Raw genomic sequence first — 344 nt, 5'->3', positions numbered from 1 at the left:
CCGTGCGATTGATTATCTCTGCACCGTGAAGATATGTTCGGAATTTCTGTAGTGCCCATACTATAGCTAACAGCTCCTTTTCCGTGGTAAAATAGGTCAATTCAGGGCCTTTAAGAGTTCGGCTTGCCAGAGTGATGATTTCTTTTTCTTGATTGTCGTTTAATTGATAAAGGACGGCTCCCAACGCGTAGTTGCTTGCGTCCGTTTCCAGGTAAAAAGCTTCGCTAGGGTCTGGGCAACAGAGGTACTGTTTCAGCGGCGTGTTCTTTGCTAAACTTTGAATAGAAATTTATCAATCCGAGGAAGCCTCTTAATTGTTTCACGTTCCTAGGTATTGAAAAATC

The sequence above is a fragment of the Belonocnema kinseyi genome, chromosome 7, assembly GCF_010883055.1.
Source record: "Belonocnema kinseyi isolate 2016_QV_RU_SX_M_011 chromosome 7, B_treatae_v1, whole genome shotgun sequence".
Lineage (NCBI taxonomy): Eukaryota > Metazoa > Arthropoda > Insecta > Hymenoptera > Cynipidae > Belonocnema > Belonocnema kinseyi.
This window is presented reverse-complemented; position numbering follows the sequence as displayed.